This window comes from Phoca vitulina, unplaced genomic scaffold, assembly GCF_004348235.1.
Source record: "Phoca vitulina isolate PV1807 unplaced genomic scaffold, GSC_HSeal_1.0 scaffold10, whole genome shotgun sequence".
Classification (NCBI taxonomy): domain Eukaryota; kingdom Metazoa; phylum Chordata; class Mammalia; order Carnivora; family Phocidae; genus Phoca; species Phoca vitulina.
In genome coordinates, this window is record NW_022589713.1 from 23,232,927 (window position 1) to 23,256,377 (window position 23,451).

Below are 23,451 nucleotides of genomic sequence, written 5' to 3' on the forward strand. Positions count from 1 at the left end.
CTGATCTCTGGGATTGGCTCCCAAATAAACTATCTACTCCTAAGTCCTTGCCTCAAGCTCTACTTTAGGAAGAATCCAAACTAAGATAATGACTTTCCTGAGCTTTGCTCCTCCAGCCTTCCACAAGTTGTATAAGCTTCTGATTCCCTGTATTAAAATATTTCTTATTCTTCACATTTAGAGTAGCTTCTGTTTTCCTGACCCAACTGTGATTAATATGGTTATATAATATTCCATCGCATATCAGATCATTTTATCTATTACTCTGCAAATGGACATCAATAGGGCCACCATTATTTTACTTTTGTTATCTTCAGGACTTTGATTACTATGGAAGATATTACTAGTTGTTTTGCCAACAGACATTCTCCCAATCTTCCTTATTAACAAAACCCAAGTTGGGTTAACCTGACAATATAGCTGACCATAGGACTGCTGACAATACTGGCTCCATCTTTGGCCCTCCATCTTGTTCATGTTAGTTCAGTGATCTCTCTTGGGGCTGTGTTCTGAGCCCCATGGAGATTAATATACCTACCTTAGAAATGCCCACCAAGGCTGGAAAGGGGGGAGGTTTGTTTTGGCCGCCCATGAATCTGTTAGAGATAATATAGTCTTTCCCCTTCTTGATGCACAGATTGTGCCACAAGATCTAATTAAAGGGTAACTGACAATTAGGTGCATGTAAGCTCTCTGAGGTGCAAGCAACCCCTTTAATCTCATTATAATGCCCTTTTGTGTGTCTCCTCACTCTATAAAATCTGTGGACTAAGGTCCAGATTTTGTAGAGAATAACTATGCAGCTGCTGTGGATTGTCCTCCACCCAATTCCCCCCTGTCAGTAAGTTACCCTGAATAAAACTCTATGTAAACTGTATGGAGGGCCTGCTTTGTCTTCCAGTCTCATAGTGCCTTCTCAGTTTGGGACATACTTCATGGTTTCTCCTGCACCTTCTAACACTGACCAAACCTTAATTTTACAGTCTCCCTTGAAGCTAGGAGAGAGAGTTCTAGTTAATGAGAAACAGAAGTTCATCTGAGATTTCTAGAAAAATTTTAGCTGTATTGGTGTCCTTTTCTCTTCCCATTTGGAACAATGACATGAAATAAACTTACCATCCCATAGCCACAAGGGACAATGAGGACTAAAGCCATTGCTTGGGATGTCAATGGTATGATGGAGCTGTCTCAGGAGCCCTGAATATTGGGTCTCCCCACTTCTTGTTATGAGAAAGATAAATGTCTATTTTGTTAAGGTGCTGTAATGGTTTCTTTTACATTGCTGAGTGCAATCTTCTACCTGATATACTGTCCTCATATTTTTAACTTTGAATCATTTCCTTTGACTTGACTCCTGGAAGGAAACTGCCAGGTCAGTCAAGAGAGAGGTAGGTGTGTGAGTGTGTGTGTGTGTGTGCATGTGTGTATAAATTTATAATATGCTAAATTATTTTATAAAAAGACTACAACAATCTACATGGCTACCATCATAATTTGAGACTATATATTCTAAAAAGGGACATTGTACGTGTTTTGTAATAATCTTGCTAATTAATTTTCATTTTGATTACCAGTCTAATATACTATAAGTCCTAAGCTCATAGGCTACATGGAAAAAAAAAAAAGCTCTGTGGAATCCCTACTCATGACAGCTGTCAGCATTGTGTCCACTCAAAAAAGCAGCACATACTATGATAGCCCTACAATGTTGTCATCATAGGCTATTAAGACAGCCACCAGCATGACCTCCTTCAGAAAAAAAAAAAAAATTATTCCCCCACTGCTCCAACCAAATAGACTATAGTCAAGGGAGATGTAGAGATGAGAAAACACACAACAATGAGAAGATGTCAAGACGACCAGTGTGGCCAATGGCTTACTAACAGCTAAAGGATCTACTTCTATCTGCAAAAGATGGAGGGAAAGGTGGAAAAGTCCTTGCATCACTCCAAATTAAAGGAGAACTGTTAGATAACAAGAGACAAAGGTGGGGCATTTTTATCTGACAGCTCCAGAGCTTTTATATCCCAAAAGAGATATGAAAGAAACCATGGTAAAGAGATCATAGCCAAACAGGCGTTATAATGGCTTGCCAGGCACTGTGCCCGTGTGTGCAAAACTCAGCCTCATCTTACATCTGAGCTCATTTTCTCCCTTTATTGGCAACTGTAAGAGGCAATATCCTGGCTAAGTGAGTCATCACAACATTGCTTCATGGCAGAGACTCCTGGAACATCATTCATTCATTTATTATATTCATTCATTCACTCACTGGCTTTTCTTGCATGCCTACTGCCAGTAAGTGGTAACAATACACCCCTTGGACTCAAGGAGCTTACCATCTGGGAGGAAAAGGACACACACAGAAGCATAGAAGACACTAGAGAATCCTTTTCTGGAGAAATAAAAGAACTAAAATCTAATCAAGTTGAAATCAAAAGGGCTACTAATGAGATGGAATCAAAAATGGAAGCTCTAACTGCTAGGAGAAATGAGACAGAAGAGAATTAATAATATAGAAGACAAAATGATGGAGAATAAGCTGAGAAAAAGAGAGATAAACAACTACTGGATCACGAGGGGAGAATTCGGGAGATAAATGATACCATAAAGCGAAACAACATTAGAATAATTAGGATCCCAGAAGAAGAAGAAAGAGAGAGATGGGCAGAAGGGTATATTGGAGCAAATTATAGCAGAGAATTTCCTAATTTGGGGAAGGAAACAGGCATCAAAATCCAAGAGGCACAGAGAACCCCCCTCAAAATCAATAAAAACAGGTCAACACCCCAACACAGAATAGTGAAACTTGTAAATCTCAGAGACAAAGAGAAAATCCTAAAAGCAGCTCAGGACAATAGGTCCATAACCTACAAGGGTATAAATATTAGACCAGCAGCAGACCTATCCACAGAGACCTGGCAGGCCAGAAAGGACTGGCATGATATATTCAGGGTGTTAATGAGAAAAATATGCAGGCAAGAATACTTTATCCAGCTAGGATGCCATTCAAAATACAAGGAGAGATAAAAAGCTTCCAGGAAATTGGGGCACCTGGGTGGCTCAGTTGGTTAAGTGTCTGCCTTCAGCTCAGGTCATGATCCCAGGGTCCTGGGATTGAGCCCCACATCGGGCTTCCTGCTCAGTGGGGAGTCTGCTTCTCCCTCTCCCTCTGCCATTCCCCCTGCTTGTGCTCTCTTTTTCCTTGTCAAATAAGTAAATAAAATCTTTTAAAAAAAGCTTCCAAGAAAAACAGAAATTCATGATCACCAAACCAGCCCTACAAGAAATACTAAAAGTGATCCTTTAAGCAAAGAGAGGGTCCAAAAGTAACACAGACCAGAAAGAAAGAGACAATCTACAGAAACAGTCATTTTACAGGCAATACAACGGCACTGAATTCATATCTGTCAATAGTTACTCTGAATGTAAATGGCCTAAATGCCCCAATCAAAAGAAACAGGGTATCAGATTGGATAAAAAAGCAAGACCCATCAATATGCTGTCTACAAGAGACTCATTTTAGACCCAAAGACACCTTCAGATTGAAAGTGAGTGGGAGGGGGTAGAAAACCATTTATCATGCTAACGGACATCAAAAGAAAGCTGGGGTGGCAATCCTTATATCAGACAAATTAGATTTAAGCCAAAGACTGTAATTAGAGATAAGGACACTATATCATGATTAAAGGGCCTATCCAACAAGAAGATCTAACAATTATAAATATTTATGTCCCTAACATTGGAGCAGCTAATTATATAAGCCAACTAATAACAATTAAACACATGGATAACAATACAAAAATAGCAGGACTTTAACACCCCACTCACTACAATGGACAGGTCATCTAAGCAGATCAACAAGAAAGAATGACACACTGGACCAGATGGACTTCACAGATATGTTCAGAGCATGACTTTCTAAAGCAACAGAATATACATTCTTCTCAAGTGCACATGGAACATTCTCCAGAAGAGATCACATACTGGGTTACAACTCAGGTCTCAACTGGTACCAAAAGACTGGAATCATCCCCTGCATATTTTTGGACCACAATGCTTTGAAGCTGGAACTCAATCACAAGAGGAAAGTTGGAAAGAACTCAAATACATGGAGGCTAAAGAGCATCCTACTAAAGAATGAATGGATCAACCAGGAAATTAAAGAGGAATTAAAAAAAATTCATGGAAACAAATGAAAATGAAAACACAACTGTTCAAAAACTTTGGGGTGCAGCAAAGGCGGTCCTAAAAGGGAAGTATATAGCAATACAAGCCTTTCTCAAGAAACAAGAAAGGCCTCAAATACACAACCTAACCTTACACCTAAAGGAGCTGGATAAAGAACAGCAAATGAAGCCTAAACCCAGCAGGAGAAGAGAAATAATAAAGATTAGAGCAGAAATCAATGAAACAGAAACCAGAACAGATAAATGAAAGTAGGAGCTGGTTCTTTGAAAGAATTAATAAGATCGATAAACCCCTGGCCAGACTTATCAAAAAGAAAAGAGAAGGGACCCAAATAAAACCAAGATCACAACCAAAACCAAAGAAATACAAACAAGTATAAGAACATATTATGAGCAACTATATGCCAAAAACTTAGGCAATCTGGAAGAAATGGATGCATTCCTGGAAACTTATAAACTACCAAAACTGAAACAGGAAGAAATTGAAAATCAGAACAGACCCATAACCAGCAAGGAAATTGAAGGAATACTCAAAAATCTCTGAACAAACAAGAGTCCAGGCCCGGATGCCTTCCCAGGGGAATTCTACCAAACATTTAAAGAAGAACTACTACCCATTCTTCTGAAGATGTTTCAAAAAATACAAACGGAAGGAAAACTTCCAAACTTGTTCTATGAGGCCAGCATTACCTTGATCCCCAAACCAGATAAAGACCCCACCAAAAAGGAGAATTACAGACCAATATCCTTGATGAACATGGATGCCAAAATTCTCACCAAGATACTGGCCAATAGGATCCAACAGTACCTTAAAAGGATTATTCACCACAACCAAGTGGGATTTATTCCTGGGCTGCAAAGGTGGTTCAACATCCTCAAAATCAATCAATGTGATACACACATAAATAAAAGAAAGGACAAGAACCATATGATCCTCTCAATTGATGCAGAAAAAGCATTTGACAAAGTACAGCATCCTTTCTTGATTAAAACTCTTCACAGCATAGGGATAAAGGGAGCATACCTCAATATCATAAAAGCTATAAACAAAAAGACCACAGTGAATATCATTCTCAATGGGGAAAAACAGAGCGTTTCCCCTAAGGTCAGGAACACGGCAGGGATGTCCACTATCACCACTGCTGTTCAACAGAGTACTAGAAGTCCTAGCCTCAGCAATAAGACAAAAGAAAATGCCTCTGAATCAGAAAGAAGTCAAACTCTCACTCTCCACAGATGACATGATACTGCATGTGAAAAACCCACAAGACTCCACCCCAAAATCGCTAGAACTCATATAGGAATTCACCAAAGTGGCAGGATATAAAATCAATGCACAGAAATCAGTGGCATTCCTATACACTAACAATGAGACAGAAGGAGGAGAAATTAAAAAGTCGATCCCATTTACAATTGCACCCAAAATCATAGGATACCTAGGAATCAACCTAACCAAAGAGGCAAAGGATCTGTACTCAGAAAACTATAGAACACTCATGAAAGAAACTGAGGAAGACACAAAGAAATGGAAAAACATTCCATGCTCACGGATTGGAAGAACAAATATTGTGAATATGTCTCTGCTACCTACAGCAATCTACACATTCAATGCAATCCCTATCAAAATATCATCCCCTTTTTTTACAGAGCTGGAACAAATAATCCCAAAATTTGTATGGAACCAGAAAAGACCCCTAATAACCATAGGAATGTTGAAAAAAATCAAAGCTGGTGGCATCATAATCTTGGACTTCACGCTCTATTACAAAGCTGCAATCATCAAGACAGTATGGTACTGGCACAAAAATAGACAAATAGATCAATGGAACAGAATACAGACCCCAGAAATGGACCCTCAACTCTATGGTCAACTAATCTTTGACAAAGCAGGAAAGAATATCCAATGGAAAAAAGTCTCTTCAATAAATGGTGCTGGGAAAATTGGATAGCCACATCAGAAGAATAAAACTGGACCATTTCTTTTTACCATACACAGATAAATAGACTCAAAATGGATGAAAGACCTAAATGTGAGATAGGAATCCATCAAAATCCTAGAGGAGAACACAGGCAATAACCTCTTCGACCTCAGCCGCAACAACTTCTTCCTAGACACATCACCAAAGGCAAGGGAAACAAAGGCAAAAATGAACTGTTGGGACTTCATCAAGATAAAAAGCTTTTGTATAGCAAAGGAAAGAGTTGACAAAACCAAAAGAAAACTGGCAGATGGGAGAGGATATTTTCAAATGACATAACAGATAAAATGTTAGTATCCAAGATCTATAAAGAACTTCTCAAACTCAACACCCAAAGAACAAATAACCCAGTCAAGAAGTGGGCAGAAGACATGAACAGACATTTCTCCAAAGAAGACATATAAATGGCCACAGACACATGAAAAATGCTCAACATCACTCAGGATCAGAGAAATACAAAATAAAACCACAATGAGATACCACCTCACACCAGTCAGAATGCTAAAATTAACAAGTCAGGAAATGACAGATTTTGGCGAGGATGTGGAGAAAGGGGAACCTTCCTACATGCTGGTGGGAATGTAAGCTGGTGCAGCCACTTTGGAAAACAGTACAGAGGTTCCTCAAAAAGTTGAAAATGGAGCTATTCTATGACCCAGCAATTGCAGTACTGGGTATTTAACCCAAAGATACAAATGTAGTGATCCGAAGGGGCACCTGCACCCAATGTTTATAGCAGTAACGTCCACAATAGTCAAACTATGGAAAGAGCCCAGATGTCCATCAACATATGAATGGATAAAGAAGATGTGGTATATATATAAAATGGAATACCAATCAGCCATCAAAAAATGAAATCCTGCCATTTGCAAGGATGTGGATGGAACTAGAGGGTATTATGCTAAGCGAAATAAGTCAATCAGAGAAAGACAGTTATCATTTGGTCTCACTCATATGTGGAATCTAAGAAACAAAACAGATGATCATAGGGGAAGAGAGGAAAAAATAAAACAAGATGAAATCAGAAAGGGAGACAAACCATAAGAGACTCTTAATCATAGGAAACAAACTGAGGGTTGCTGGAGGGGAGGCTGGTGGGGGGGTGGGGTAACTGGGTGATGGGAATTAAGGAGGACACATGATGCAATGAGCACTGTGGATTATATAAGACTGATGATCACTGACCTCTACCTCAGAAACCAAGAATACATTGTATGTTAATTAACGGAGTTTAAAAAATGAAAAAAAAAAAAAAAACAAAGCACGGCAAGGTGAGGAGTTTTGCCCCTTGAATAGATGCTTGCTCATGTCATCACTCTGTTCAGAGTATGAACCTCAATTCTCCCCCTTCAGTCAAGGCTCAACTGAAATCTCTGCCCTGCAGGAAGTTTTTCCTGGTTACCCCAGCCCACTGGGCCCATTCTCTCTGGCATTGGTATATTTTGGGATGGCTTCCTTGATGATACATTACTTAGGGCTATCTGTCCGTTCAGCCATCATTCTATTCCACCACTTATCTACCTATCCACACATCCATCCACCCACCTATCTATCTACTCACCCATCTATCTACCCACTCATCCATCCATCCACTTGCCCAATCATCCATCCATCCACCCATTCCCCTACCCATCCATCCATCCATCCAGCCAGCCAGCCAGCCAGGTAGCTATTCACCTATCCACCTATGCACCCAACCATCCACCTACCCTTCCACCCACCCACCTACCTACTTATCCAACAGTCACTGAGCCCTACTCTGTGGCTGGTCTGTGCCAGGCACTGGCTGCTAGAGATGGTACAGTCACTTTCATAGCCTAGAGAATTGGAAACTCTGTGTTATAGGTTAAATTGTGTCCCCTCAAATTCATATGTTGAAGTTGTAACATCCAGTACATGAGAATATGACCTTATAGATCACTGCAGATGTCATTAGTTAAAATGAGGTCATTAGGGCAGTCCCTGATCCAATATGACTGGTGTCCTGATAAAAAGGGGGGGAAATTTGGACATGTACCAGATGTGCACACAGGGAGAACACCATATGAAGATGAAGGCAGAGATTGGTGATGCTTCTACAAGTGAAGGAGTGCCAAAGATGGCCAGCAAACTACCAGAAGCTAGGCAAGATGCCTGGAATAGATTCTTCCTCACATACCTCAGAAGGAATCAACTTTGTCAACACCTTGATCTTGGACTCTAGCCTCCAGAACTGTGAGACAATGAATATTTGTTCTGTAAGCCACCAAGTTTGTGGTACTTTGTTATGGTAGCCCTGGCACTAATATACTATGGTAGGAGAGGAGGAAAAAAAGTTGTCAATATAAAAAATCAGTTCTGTATTAGAAAGGAAGCTGGTACCCAACCCATGTTTTGTTTCTCACCACACATAGGTAGGCTTTTTCAAGAAAGAATTAGCTTCCCTGCTGACTGGAAAACAAAATTATGGGATTTCATAATGGCAAAAATTTGGGGGCTTTATTTCCTTTTTTGATGCTGATAAGTTTAAACATTCAGGAAGTTGGTTTAAAAAAATATAACAGAAAAGACTATTTTTTTCTCCTTGTTTCATCTGGAATAAGTGTAGTCACTAGACAAGAAATGTAATTTGAAAATTATTAATAAATGCAGAGATTTGCCCACAGCACAACTGGTGTGAAAATGCTCTAGGAAAGTCAGGATTTCAATGAAGTGTCCAGTGAAATTATTTATATTACTAATTCATGGCAAAAAAGGTGAGGTTAAATTAAATGAAGGCTGATATGATTTAGGAATTAGTGTTCCTACTTTCCCTAAGTATTTGTATTTAATTGAAACTTATAATTGTTTTATAAATATGAGAGATTCCAGCAAATGCCTATATTTAGCCAGTTTAATAGTAAATCTAATTTTATACAAAAAACTTAATTATGTGAAAAAACACGCCCATCTCTTTAATTTAGTTGGTCAGTCATTGAGAAATAGACCTAATGGTGTATCTAAGGCCCTACCATTCATGTGGGCACGGTAGGTTTAAATTATAGGTAAAAGCACAGGCAATTAATGTTTACTGTGCAATGACTGTGTGCTCAGCAGTGTGCTAGATGGGACCTTTTCATCGGTGGCTTCACATCATTAAGTAGGCATTAATGTCTTTGTTTCTTTTAGAGTGCTCAGAAAGTTTAGGCTACTCAAAGTCATAAAGATAGCTGGTAGCAGAGCCATGATTTAGTTCAGGACTGCTAAGCCCACTGTCTTTGCATCAAACCACACTGTTCTCTTCTAAACATATACTGAATTCTTAAAAATTAGCTTTAAAAACCCAAACCTACCAAATCCCCGCATCATCAGTAATCACAAAGGCTCCTACCAAATTCTTTTTTTTTTTTTTTTTAAGATTTCTTTTGAGGGGGAGAGGGGCAACAAGAGAGGGGAAGAGAGAAAGAGAGAGAGAGAGAAGCTGACTCCCTGCTGAGTGGGGGGCCCAACAAGGGGCTCAATCTCAGGACCCTGAGATCACAACCTGAGCCAAAACCAAGCAGTCAGATGCTTAACTGACTGTGCCACCCAGGTGCCTCCAAATGCTTTTCTTTAACTGAGTTATCTCTGAAGATTTCTTTTGGCCCTCTACAAACTGGTCGAAAGGTATATCTTTCCTCTTTGATTTTTATAGATTTCTATTTTTTTAAAAATTGAGGAGCAAAAGTAACTGTTAAAAAAACTTTTATCTTGGGGAAGAATGAAGGGGGGAAATCGGAGGGGGAGACGAACCATGAGAGACGATGGACTCTGAAAAACAAACTGAGGGTTCTAGAGGGGAGGGGGGTGGGAGGATGGGTTAGCCTGGTGATGGGTATTAAAGAGGGCACATTCTGCATGGAGCACTGGGTGTTACGCACAAACAATGAATCATGGAACACTACATCTAAAACTAATGATGTAATGTATGGTGATTAACATAACAATAAAAAATTAAAAAAAACTTTTATCTTTGGGGCGCTTGGGTGGCTCAGTTGGTTAAGCGTCTGTCTTCAGCTCAAGTGATGATCCCAGGGTCCTGGGATCGAGTCCCTCATCAGGCTCCCTGCTCAGTGGGGGAGCCTGCTTCTCTCTCTGCCTGCTGCTTCCCCTGCTTGTGCTCTCTCTCTCTGAAAAATAAATAAAATCTTAAAAACTTTTATCTTTGATTTAAGGACAAAATTCTACCTCCTCTTTAGCCCCCCACACTGGATATTAGATCCATAATCTTTGCTTCCTTTGTCCTAAGAAATGAAATATTAATTTGCAAAGCAATGCTCAGACCCTTCCTAGAGCTCTGACTCCTGATTCAGGAATGCACTATGTCTTAGGACAAGTAACACGTCAGGTAGATTCTGGACTCTCACTGATTTTTCTATTTTTCTGCTAAACCCACTGACTTCTTTTTCTGAAATCACATACATATACAGTGTAAACTTCGTTTCAAAAATCCATTCACACTTCCTTTTGTCTGATATTTCAAATTTCAACATGTTCCCATGGCATCTTTTATTGCTTTCCAAAACATTCTTTGTCCTCATCAAGCTGGTGTTTTTACTTACTTCTTGCCATGCACACTCACACGTGAGCCTCATGCTGCCCATTTCCACTTCAATATTAATCTTCTATAGGGAATGTCCTCTTTCCTTCCCACTGGCAATTCAAACATATTTGCTTCAAAACTTAACTTTCACCAAAATCCTCTCCTGCTGTAATTGCTCTTTAGCCTACATCCCTTAACAATCACGCATATATTCCTTACAGAATTAAAAAATCCTAGAGTTGTAAGGAGCCTCAAAGGGCAACTATTTACATCTCATCGCAATACAGGAGTCCTTTTTACAACACTGAAAACTAGCCAAAAAAGAAACAAAAAGTGGGGGGAGGGTTGTTTCCATCTGAAATTGAAGAGAAAAAATTCATGCCATGAAACAGGAAAGGTTAAACAAATTATTACAAAGGGTATATATATTCTTCTTTTAACCCCAAACTTTCCTGAGACTCCAAAGAGAATATAATTTCATTCTGATAAAGGTAAACTGAGTTACCATTATTAATTGGTTTAACTCAGGTCAACTCAGCAAACATCAAGCATATGTAAAAATTCCTAAAACTTTTGTTATTTCTTTATATCTTGCTATAAATTTAGGATGCTATTTAAATGCAAAAACCAATATTAATAAATGTTATAGTTCATTTTTATTTTTATTTACTTTTTAAAGATTTTATTTATTTGTTTGACAGAGACACAGCGAGAGAGGGAACACAAGCAGGGGGAGCAGGAGAGGAAGAAGTAGGCTTTCTGCAGAGGAGGGGGCCTGATGCAGGGCTCGATCCCAGGACCCTGGGATCATGACCTGAGCCGAAGGCAGATGCTTAACGACTGAGCCACCCAGGTGCCCCTATAGTTCATTTTTAATGAAGAGTAATATTTTGGTAAAAGTATTAGAAGAAGTATTAACCTTGTTATAAGTTTACTACCTACTTGTTGTCTATATTAGCTATGTAGGAAGTCTGTCTAGTTGGACCCTGAGACCAGCCTGCCATCTGGTGACAACCAACTCAAATTACAGGTGAAATATTTGAAGGAAACATTCTAGAAGGAAATAGAGATTGACTGTCAATATTGAAACTAAGACTAAAATCCTACGAATGACACCTAACTGTTCATAGTAGTATGCCTCACCTTTTTCATTACTTACCCCCTTAGGAGACTTTTTGGGCATTTTCCCCATATGTTCCCTCCATGAAATTTTAATACCACAGATATACTGTGCATTTGTTTTATATCATATTTATATCTGTGTTTTATACAAAACAAGAGTCAGCACAAGGTTACTATCTTTATTTAATGCAGGGTTAAGGATTACTAAATACATTTTAAGTTAAAAGATACAGTTATTAACATTTAATTATCAATTTGCCATAATTTTGTAGCACTGCATTGAACTCAATGTCAATGCCGCTTGCATGATATCCAAGAAAACCCAGCAAGAGAAATAAAATACTAAGGAATAAGGTTTTGTTGGACAGGATTGAGTTTTGGAGGGCCACAGACCATTGCCATAACAATTCGAGCTGCCCTACTTTCCCCTCCCACCAAGAACCAATTTCCATCCCTTTGGGGCAAAACTGTCCTTGTTAGGAATATGCAGTACCAAAGATATATAGCAAAAATTATTTCAATACTTTGCCATATGACACAGAGTAGAAGTAAATCTAAGGAGATTTTTTAAAGCCTATATGAACTCTGTCACAATGAACAGTGTCATTATGCACTGAGGGCTCAATTCTATCTGTGGATATAAAAATAGACTCTAGCTTTTGTAGCATTAACTTTCCTGGTTCATTTCTCCCTATTTCATATTCCTCTTAGGCCATTACTCTGTCTCCTCTTCCACCTCTTAAATGTGGGCATTCCTGCCTGTCCTGGCCTCCCCTTCTTCTCTTCTTGCTCTAAACTTTCTCTCTGCACATTCCCTTAAAACTCTTTCATTTTAGTTAGCTCTGCAGTAGTTAGGTCTCTAGCTGTGGACACTTTCCTGAGCTTCTTGCCTCCCTGCCTGACAACTCCTCAGAGAAGTCCTGCTCAAACCTCAAACTCAGTGTGTCCAAAATAAATGATTAATACATATTTCAACCACTTTCTGGAGTTCTCTATTCTGGTAATGAACTTTGTCTCTCAATAAGCCAGGCTGAAACTCCTTGTACATCTTATCAGGTCACAAATCTCATTGTATCCTTCCTTTGCTATTGTAATGGCTTTCTGACTCTTCCTGCTATGTCCAACAGCAATATGTCAGACCCTTGACATCCTTGGCCATGGGACATGCATGGATCTCAGCAAAAAGCCAGCTGGAAAGAGGAAGAAGCTGGGCAGGGTGGGATGGGCTGGGGTAGGGGAAACTAATCTGATTGGAAAGAGAGTTTGAGAAACTGTGCCACTCTGGCATGTCAAAACCACACAGACATTTTCAAGCACTCTGGGCACAACAATAGGAAGGTTTGAAATAACAGGGTAGTTTCACCCCATTGGTTCATTCATAGCAGGGCCCAAGTCCTCGTAGCCAGATAAAAAAGTCTCCTACTGATCTTTTGTCTCCTATCCCTTAGTTTCTAAAACTCAAATCTGATCCCACACTACTGCACTTAAAATTCTTCAGTGGCTCTCTCATACTCATACATTGCTACCAGGCAATGACAAATAGAAGCAGGAAGCTGGGAAGGACAGCTGGCTCAGGAAGCCCGTTTCAAGAACCATACCAGGGGGGATTACAGGACAAAGGTCTCAGACAAAAACCTAAAACCAAGATCCCTCAGGGGTAATCCCTCCTTTTTAGTTTAGCCACTGCAGAGGTTATCCTGTGTTCTCCATGTTCAGCCACAGGAACAATTCTCTGGGCAGGGCTTATGACTCCATTCCTTCCTAGTCCCGCTACCTAGAATGCTGTTCTCCATTTTATCTGTTTATTTTATTTTTGCTTATCCAAACTCTGTTCATTTTTCAGGGATTGGTTTAAAACATTATCTCTTTTGTCCACCTTGATCAAGACAGCTTCATGGGACAGAAAGGAGAAGGTAGAAATAGGTAGACAAATGAGCTGATTCAAGGACAGGGCTCTTGTCTGTTTTGTTCTCTGCTATTTCCCCAGGGTCTAGAACAGAATCTAGCACATGGTGGGTAATCAGTAAATATTTGTTGAATACATGAGTTAGTAGAAGTATATAAAGAGGGACAAAATCAGGTTTTATGAGCTAAGTAACATTTGTATCAGTAATTATAGTTGACTGTATTATTAAAAATATTCATAGTCCTTTCTTGGAGGAGCAAAGCATAGATGATTTGTGATGGGCATGAAGTGCTGGTGAACAATAAATCTTTGTTGTCTTAAGTTACTCAGATTTGGAAGTCTTTTGTTATTGTAGCATAACCTAGTATATCCTGACTAATATAGTAATTGGTATCAGGAGTAGAATGTTCCTGTAACAATAAAAAGGCCTCAAATATAGGGCACTGACTTGGGGTCAGGCAGTGGTCCTGTATGGAAACTCTTAGTGGAGCCTGGAAGAATGGCAATCCATTTTGCAGTAGGAAAATATTTTTTTTTTAAAAACTGTCACCTGTGACAATTTAGGATACATATAATATACCTGATAAGCTTGTTGCTTTAGGTGAAGAAGGTGAAAAAATGGGATGCCAATAGCATCCTTTGACTGCTGTTGGTTGCATCTGACAACAGTACCATGAAGAAAAGATGATTTAAGAAATGGATCCTTTATAAGCAGAAATGAAAGGGACTAAGAGTCCAGAAATTCCAAGTCTTACAGGATTAGAAGAAGCAACTTCTTTACAACCTAAACTGTAACAGAAAAAAAACTAAGGAGACCTTTGAACAATGAAGGTAATCAAATCTTAGTCTCAGGGCAAGGACCAAATTAAAGGTATGGTTTTATAACCTTTTAAAAAACCACTGAATGGCTTAAGATGGCCCCCAACTGGACAAAATGGCCCAGGAAAAAGAGACTAAGGGTGTAGCTCTCCCCCAATAAGTTCAAAGTACTTAAGATTAAGTCTAGAAAGAGAAGGACTTCCTTCCCCACCCAAATTTGATGATGTGATTTGTTTAGCTAATGAAACGTGAGCCAGAGTGATGTATGTCAATTCTGGACGAAAGCTTTAGTAGCGACTGCTCCATTAACAGGAAGCAATTCTCCTTTCCCTCCACCACAAAACTGGCAGTGTTCCAGGCAGAGGCTATATCATTAGCCGAGGTCTCAGATAACGATGAGTAAGCAAAGCTACAGGCCATCCTTGTTGGCATGGAGCATGAGGAAAAAATAAACTTGTGATTGTCATCTGCTATTTTGTGGTAATTTGCTACCACAGCATAAATCAAGCACTCTGACAGATATAGGGACTTTTAAAAACATTTCTCAAAACTTCAAAGGAGAAGAGGACTATTTCATACTAAGAGAGGTGAAAATTTACTCACTAAATAAAGATAGTGAACACTGGGAGAGAAAACTTTGGTGAATTTAAAACCTAGTTATTAAGGTTCTGTAGGGGACTATGCTTTGTAAAAAACTGATCCCCTTCTCTGATTTTGCGTTCTTATGCCCCACATTTTTCTAAAACAACAATCTGCATGGCTGTCTTGCTTATGGTACCCACCCCCATGCTCAAATTTTATTTACAATGGTACTACTAAAAAATACATTCTGTCACTTCCTCCATTAATTCTAAATGAAAATGATTTGTTTTTGATCACAGAGAATAAAAATCAACTAGACTGGCATATCTAGGATTTCTTTCTTTGCAATGAACCACCCAAACCACTGTTTAATTAAAACACCAGCTCAGTCAACTCTGATAGATCATAATATTTAGCACCAGTGGCTACAGAATGTTGTGCTGAACCCTTAGTTTAGATCCTCATATAGAAGTGACAGCCTCTAAGGATACCTAGCATGAGCCAATGTTCCTCTTTATTCACAAGAGCAAAGAAGATCACACACACACACACACACACACACACACACACACACACAGAGTGCCTGGCACAGAGCAGGTGATCAGTAAGTGCCAGGTTTCCTCTCATACCCAGACTCCTCCTTGCCTCTTTATTGAAGAGATCTGGCTGATGAGACTTCCTGATATTTTAAGGTTTTAAAACAAACATGGCAGATGATTTCTCCACAGCAAAGCTTTTAGAGAAGCTCAGTTTTCTAGAACTAGGGTGATCAGATGTCTCGTATAGGACTGGCTCCACTGTCTTAAAAGGCTTAATGAAAACAGAAGGAGAAATTATCAGGAAAAGAACATAGTAACATCCAATAAAGATTTAATTGGCTCCTCTCTCCCCCCATTTTTGAGTGGTAATATTCAGGGAAATTCAACAAACGAAATGTCATATTCTTCTACCCTTGAAATACCTCCAGAATAAAAGGTCACTTTTCCTGAGTAAGAAAATGATGTCTCTAATGGTTTAAATTTTGCTTCTTGCCCTGATGTAAATAAAATCAGGGCTGACATATTAAAAGTCCTAAAGGCCTTCACCCTGGACATTAGCCCTTTGGCCCAGATGCTCTAACAACACCCTGTTGCTAAAGGTCATTCCCATATTCCCAAATTGCAATCTTTAAAGTGAGAGAAAAAAATAGTTTCTTCTTCACATGATAACAAGTTAAAAGTGGAGATTCTCTGTTGCCATGGGAATGGGATTTTTCTTGCTGTGCTGGCCTTCTGTTGGCAGATAAAACCAGTACTATAATCAATAAGAAAGTAGTACTTCATTTTCCACACCCCTCTTGGGGATGGAATTTTAAGCAAAAGAACAGAGAACTGTATTTGATGGGGCCCTAAATATCTATGGGTAGAAATCTCCCTTGTGAAAGACCAGCATGCCTAACAAAATGCCAATCTATGCTTTCACCATGCTCTGCTGAAGAATTCACTAAAAGTTGGACTATACAGGCCAATCTTTGATTCCTATCAGTTCCCTGTCAATAATTTACTTTCTTTGGCCTTATCTAAAAAGTCCTTCATATGTCTGAATTGTTTCTTAAGAACCAACCTGAGTTTGGAATTCCTTAGACTCTGAATTTTGGAATAAGGTTAAGGGGCATAAATGAATCTCTCTTGAACACCATGTCTCAAATTTGTGTCAAGTAATCTGTTACTATCATCATGATGTCACTTTATTCTATTATCATTTAAACTAAAATCTCCAGCTTTTTCTTTTGATCATTTGGTCATCTTGAAGCTCTGTAATTTTCTCTTCTACACAGAAGAATGGCTTGGTAGAGAAAATCATTTAAAGCTTTCCTAAAGGGCGCCTGGGTGGCTCAGATGGTTAAGCGTCTGCCTTCAGCTCAGGTCATGATCCCAGGGTCTCAGGTTCTCATTTTAGCAGATTAGAAACAGAATTAAGTCCCACATCGGGCTCCTGGCTCAGCAGGGAGTCTGCTTCTCCCTCTCCCTCTGCCTCTCCCACTGCTCATGCTCTCTTCTCTCTCTGTATCTCTGTGTCTCAAATGAATAAATAAAATCTTTAAAAAAAAAAAATAAAAAATAAAGCTTTCCTAAAATAATAGATGAATGGATGATATCTCCTCTTCTCCTGTGTATATATTAAACAGTCAGCATCCACTCCCTGTAGAATTCCACTTTAAAAACAGGGTGATTTGAGCAGGGTCTATATTTATACATGTTTACCCCCGACAGTAGAAAAGTCATCCTCTATGTGTAAAGATCATTTCCTTTCAGAGAAAAGCAAATTGAATAAAAAAGGATCAAATGGATGCCTAATCACTAGATCAATCAAATTAAATGCCTTGGTGTCATCACAGGTAGACCAACCTAGGACAAAGGCTGTGTGCACAGGTATGGGTAGCAAGAGGAAAGGGAACCAAGGCAGAGTCAATACTATGTGTCACCAAACTCATTTCTTCCTTTTGCAGATGGCAGTGCTAAACTGTATTTCCAAAGCTCCCCTAGAGTTAAGTGAGACCATGTGATTGAGTTCTAGTCAATAGCCTGGAAACAGACCCACTTATTTCTATTCTGCATGACCTTATATTCTCTTTCTCACTTCCCCGCCAAGTAGATACCGAGAATCCAGTGAAGGGATGCTGAATCCGAGAAGATGGCAGACTTACATTATAGAGAAATTCTAGGTCCCTAAATTACCACATAGAACAGGACCCCTCACCTCAGGTCCTGCTAACCTACACTCAATCAGGATGTAAGTGATAAATTTTTATTAAGTCAAACCACTGAGACTCTGACTTTTTGTTAAAAGAACTACCATTACCTACCCTGACTAAAACAGAATGCTAAATGGATCCTGAAATATGATTCCTTCTATATGTTCAGCCTACCTTAAAGAGCCAAACAATGTCTTGAACTAATCTTAAACAATTTACATTAGGATTTTGAGGTAACTCTTGGTTATTGATCCTCTGAGTTTAAGGGCCAAGAAGCAATATTCTTAACAGTTAGTGCAAACTTGAAATTGATACCCAAAAACATAAATAAAAATTACCCCCCCCACTTCCCCAAACACTCCGTGTCTATGAAAAAAAGAAGTAAAATAAACTGTTTCTAAAGGCTGGAACTCATAAATGTCATTTCAGGGTAGAGGGTGAGGACAAGGCAAGGAGAAAACATCTAATCTCTTTCAGATTATTTACTCATCATTTATATGAGCAGATTATCCTCCTACTATACCACTTTTCATTTTGCAAATGTGTAGTATGCAGACTTTCCTGGTTCGATGAGAAAGGTTTCCAAGAAAATTAAATGTCAAGTCTGCTTGGCTTATTGGTTTTGTTCTATATAAATTCCCTTTTTAATTCAGCTCTGAATAATAACATTCCTCAGTGTCAATGTGACAAACTAGCTTCAATCTTAATGGGGTGTGAGAATCGAGAAAGGAGGTGAAGATTAGATATGGTTCTCATTTTAGCAGATTAGAAACAGAATTAAGTCTAAAGACAGCTTTTAATGGCTCTGAGGAAGAAGTGGCACATGAGCCATCAGGATTTTTTAAAAATTATTTGTTCCTGTCTTTTTCCTTTTCCAGAGATTGGTGCCCTGATATATGTAAAGCTTAAAGTAAGCTAGAACACTCTCCTGAATGTGGATAGGAAATTGCTGGGAGAGCCATGTTGTCCTGTTCCACCCTCAAGAACACTACTTATGTTAATGAGTTGGTGACAAGCCCTAGGAGACACAGGCCCAAAGTTCTTCTCCCTACCCCTCAATCCTACAGTAGCTCACGTGACACCATTCTGTTACAGAATTTCCAACACTGAAGGTAGGTAATGGTAGGTGATGGTGAAGATCAAGTTTGGCATGGATCCAATATTTAGTCAAACAAGATTTTTTAACCCCTCCTTTCACTTTACATATATATATATAAATAAAAAACAGAAGTTAAGAGAATAGCCCATGTGCATTATATTAACCCAGGTTCTCAGAGATAAAACTTTAGTCTATGTAATTTGCATATGCAGGGCACACAGAAGCATGTGATCTCAAAATTCTTTCCCATTAGAATAAAGAAGCATTTTTACTGAGGAACGTTTAGAATAAAACACAGTGCAATTCCTTCACATTACAATGTGAGAAGACAGCCCAGAAAGGTTAACTGACTCGCCCAAGGTCTGGTTCTCTGATACGACCAAATGATTCAATATGACAGAACATGAACACATACACACACAGGAGAAATTATATACTAATTTGCATGTTAAACCCTCAGATGTCTGGAAGGAATATATTTAAAATATCATATCCTCTAAGTTTGCATCATCCAGGAAAATTACTCTTTAAGACTTGCCAACCTTGTTGCCAAGGTTTTATCAAAAGGAAACTTGGATTGGGAAGACTAACTTTCTTATATGTTCTTTCCAGGGATAACTGCACAAATCAATGGAGGACATATTTTCCACAGATTTGTCACAATATGCTCTCAACTGATATTTCTGTTTCTATTCACAAATAGGAAAGACTAAGTTTTAAACTGGGTTTTGATTTCTAAGCCTTTTCAGAGTATTAAAAATTGACCCCAGCACAGTGGTTGATGCTCTCTGCCTTTTAAAATCATTTTATGTGACATGGCTTTGCAGACATGGTTCAGACCTAGGACAGTAAGGAATTAATTACAAGCTGTATTTACAATAGGAACAGAACAGTAGGAACAACTCAAATGGTTTGGGGGAATCTAAACAACTCCTACCTCCAATATTTTGGAAGTAAGATTCAGAAATGTGCTACAAATGGATCACAAATAGTTGCCAACACTGAAGCAACCCTGAATAGTTCCTCATGAAGTGAACAGTGTTTGGCTCTGACGAAAATATCAAAATGAAAGCAAAAAAATGGGTTATTACTCTTGATCCTTCAAGCTGAAAAGGATGTCACCCTGTTCTTGAATCTGTATCCTCTGACAGATTGAAAAGGTCCTCAATTCATTTGCCAAACATAGTGGAGGCAGCTGCTTATTACTGGGGTGAAAATTTTCCTATAGCTGGAGAAAACAACAAATACTCAGTTCTGCCTCCCAGTGCCATGGCCAGGAGTTAGCCTGTAGGATCTTTGGCTCTGCAAATGAAGGGGAACATACACATGGGCAGAATGTCAAGGAAGAGCTTCCCAACGCTCTCTTCTACCTGCTCCACTTCAGGCTCAGGTGGCCACAGGGAATTGGGATTAGGCTATTGCATAGACAGATAGTGCCTGATCATGGAACACAAGAAGCCTGCCTGGCACTGAACATAAAATGGTAAACATGAACACCTTTGGAGATAGGCAGAGTGCAGGTAGGGTAAAGGGCAAAGAGAAAATTTAAGAGTTCAGTAGAAAGCACCGATATGTCCATTCAATGGGGGAAACAACCACTGGTGGCTGGGACCCCCAATCAGAAAGTTACTTTTCCAACCAAAAGCACCTTAAAATATCCCCTCCTATTTATTCTATAGTCAGAGCAAAGAGGTCATTGCACTGAAAGAGGACACAGATTAAGATAGACAAAGCCAGAGCAACAAAGCCAAGCCAAACCTGGGTTAAGTGGTAGAGAAGGCAGCTGTAATTTTGGACAACATGTGGCCGGAAGCAAACTTCCTTACAAATACAGCAATGAAGATCATATTTTAAAAGACCTTCCTAAAGGTATATAAGCAAAAACCAGGATAAACTCTATAGACAATAAATAAAAACCTTATTGGTTTACTCACCAACATGCAATCGAGACTATCACAGAAAAGTACCAGCGGGAAAAAAAAATCAGTGTGCCACTTAATATCCATGTACAAATTAGCGATATATTTTCATGGCTTGATTACTTTATTACAGAATGTATAAGTGGGCTTTCAAAGTTTAATCCACAGAGAACGCAATTTGGATATTCAGGGAAAACTGTAATTTAAAAATATTTTTAATTAAGGGCGCCTGGGTGGCTCAGATGGTTAAGCTTCTGCCTTCGGCTCAGGTCACGAGCCCAGGGTTCTGGGATCGGGTCCCGCATCGGACTCCCTGCTCAGCGGGGAGCCTGCTTCTCTCTCTGCCTCTCTCTCTCTCTCTCTGTCTCTCATGAATAAATAAATAAAATCTTTTAAAAAAAATTTTTAATTAAAAATTAAAATGTTATCCATAACTACTTAGGTCGTCCTTTTGAGCCCTCATCTGCTGTTAAAGAGAAAATGTTACATTATTTGCTCTTAACCAATCTCCATTTAACCAACTGGCTAAATTAATCAGCACCCTGCATTCCTTCTCCACATCATACTGCCAGTTCCCTGTGGTGCACTGAGAACTCACTGTTAACAGGTTTCTTTGTGCTTTCAAGGGTCAGTTGTGTCCCCAAATCTGTTTATGTCCATCTTATGTGTTATTTTAGTTACATAATATAATTAAACATACTGCAAAATAGGAAAAAAATGTGAAGACAAAGGGCTGTCCGTATGAAAACGAAACTGAATGCTTTGAATAGACTTAATTAAGGTAGGTTTCCTTTAACAATGCTTTCAATCAGGTATCAAGGCAACTGTAAACAAATTTTAACTATAAAAGAACTAAGATTCTATACTCAAATTTCTTTGCAAGTGGCTTAAAGAATTATTGACCTAGTAAAGAAAATACAATTAGAAATTGTGGATGAAGGGGCGCCTGGGTGGCTCACTCAACTGAGCATCTGTCTTCAGCTCGGGTCATGATCCTGGGGTCCTGGGATCGAGCCCCACATTGAGCTCCCTGCTCCATGGGGAGCCTGCTTCTCCCTCTGCCTCTGCTGCTCCCCCTGCTAGTTTTCTCTCTCTTGCTCACACTCTCTCTCAAATAAATAAAATCTTTTTAAAAAATTATAGATGAAGCATTATAGGTGTAACTGATGCTAGAAATAAGAACTCTAACTGGAAGAACAATATACGAAGAAAAGGTCTTGGCCCCACATTAAAAGACTGCTATATGAATGTACATTTACATTAAACTAAAATGTTTAAGATATATACAAATATAATTATTGATGATTCTGTTTTAACCACTTTTTAAATTTTATTTTTTTAAAAGATTTTATTTATTTATTTGACAGAGAGAGACACAGCAAGAGACGGAACATAAGTAGGGGGAGTGGGAGAGGGAGAAGCAGGCTTCCGGCTGAGAAGAGAGCCCCATGCGGGGCTCGATCCCAGGACCCTGGGATCATGACCTGAGCCGAAGGCAGATGCTTAACGACTGAGCCACCCAGGCGCCCCTGTTTTAACCACTTTTAAAAAAATCAGTTCTGATCACATCTGATGTAACACTCTTTACTGTGACTAAATTTCCGATCCAGTTTACATTTTAGTTCAATACAATAATTTAAATAGCTCCTTTAGAAAATATTCAAACTCCCTGACAGCTTCCCCTCCTCCTATAATGGCACCCAGCCCTCTCCAGCATCCGATGGGGGTTGGGAGTACTCATCAGGCGTTGTGCCAGCCTTTTCAAATGCATTGCCTGGCACCCACTGATCTGCAGTGATGCTTCTAGTTTTCCTGTCACCATGTGTCTTTCTGGCCTCTGATGCTAAAGTACCAGGCTGGCCCCTTCTTTTACCTTCAGCAATGCTCCCAGGTAGGTCTTGCCAATGCCCCTTTGTTGTTCAGTTTTCTCTCAGCTCTGGCTTGCTACAGACCCCAGAGTGTGCTCCTGTACCATTCTGCCCCCTGCCCAATGGTCCACCCCAACATCTGCTGTGATGTTTCTGCTTCTCATGTCAGCAACCATGCTGCATGATAATTGAGCTTTGGGTTTATAGAGCACAGTGGGTTTGTATATGGGTTTGTAGCGCACAGTGCTCCTTCACAGAGACAGAACCCTGAGTCTGCAGCACTTCTCTGAAGTCTTCAGTCTCCCAACACCAAAGTGTAGAACAACTGTGGAGATGCCCCTCTTGCACACATTTCTGTCTCCCTCCCTCTTTTTATTTTCCTTTCTCCCATCTTTACCCTAGCCAGGACAGAGGCAGACATTTCTTTTGTTTCTCATATCATCTTTTCCTTCTTCCTAATTCCAGTCTCCACACTATAGAAGAACCTCATGAGCTGGGCCCTCTAGGTTTGTTTTCTCTATACCTACGGGGCACATAAAATAATTTAATGGGCCTCCTCACTCCTTATTGCCTGCTTTCACGCCCACTGTCTTACCAGTCTCCTATGCTGAAGCCATAAGCCCACTGTGCCTTAAGAATGATGGGCTGCATTTGCAACGACGTGGATGGAACTGGAGGGTATTATGCTGAGCG

At 39.4% G+C, this 23,451-nt stretch overlaps 1 protein-coding gene across 5 annotated transcripts in view; it reads right to left on the bottom strand.

Annotated features, from left to right (window-relative positions):
- Positions 1–23,451, bottom strand: part of TMEM108 (transmembrane protein 108) — a 391,252-nt gene that overhangs the window by 182,355 nt on the left and 185,446 nt on the right. The gene's annotated exons all lie outside the window — the stretch shown is intronic.